This window comes from Hypanus sabinus, unplaced genomic scaffold (assembly GCF_030144855.1).
Source record: "Hypanus sabinus isolate sHypSab1 unplaced genomic scaffold, sHypSab1.hap1 scaffold_1194, whole genome shotgun sequence".
Taxonomy (NCBI): Eukaryota; Metazoa; Chordata; class Chondrichthyes; order Myliobatiformes; family Dasyatidae; genus Hypanus; species Hypanus sabinus.
Window position 1 is genome coordinate 54258 of NW_026779255.1, and position 743 is coordinate 55000.

The following is a 743-nucleotide window of genomic DNA, read 5'->3' on the forward strand; positions in this document are numbered from 1 at the left end:
CCCGACCGGGCCCTGGCAAATCGTTAACCAACGTCGGCGAGACAAGTCGTTAACCAGCCCTGCCGGGACAAGTCGTTAACCAACGTCGGCGAGACAAGTCGTTAACCAGCCCGGCCGGGACAAGTCGTTAACCAACCCTAATGCGGCGGGACTTGGAATAATTCCGACGTCTGCCGAGGACTGCGATGGGCGGTGCGACCTCCTGTAGTCCCGACGGAGGAGCCGCCCCTCGGCCGGCACGGCCCTCCGAAGACGCCCCCTCGCGGCAGCCCGCCGAGCTATGGCGCGCGGGGACCTGCCAGGAGCACAAGCCAAACCTTAACCCTAACCCTGGCACTAACCCTAACCCTAACCCTGACGCCAGCCCTAACCCTAACACTAGCCCTAACTAACCCTAACCCTCACCCTCACCCTAAAACGCCCAGTCTTTGTAACTGGGCGTACGTCGGTCCCGCAGCGGCGCGCGGCTAATCCGCCCCTGGACCTGCTAGCACCTTCTGCGAATACCGGCGAAGACGCTGACCCAGCCAGCCAGCCAGCCAACGCGCTCGTCTGTGCCGGCACACTGCAGCTCGGCAACCGGGGAGCCCACAGCCAAGCCCTCGCGAGGCTGCTGTAGCTGGCCCACCCACCCACCTACCTCCCCCAAAGACGGGTCGTGTGGGAGCCAGGTGTCCGGACCCGGGCTGCGGTTAACCATTTACCCGCGTGCAATTCGTTAACCGACTCTGCTTCGGAAGTCC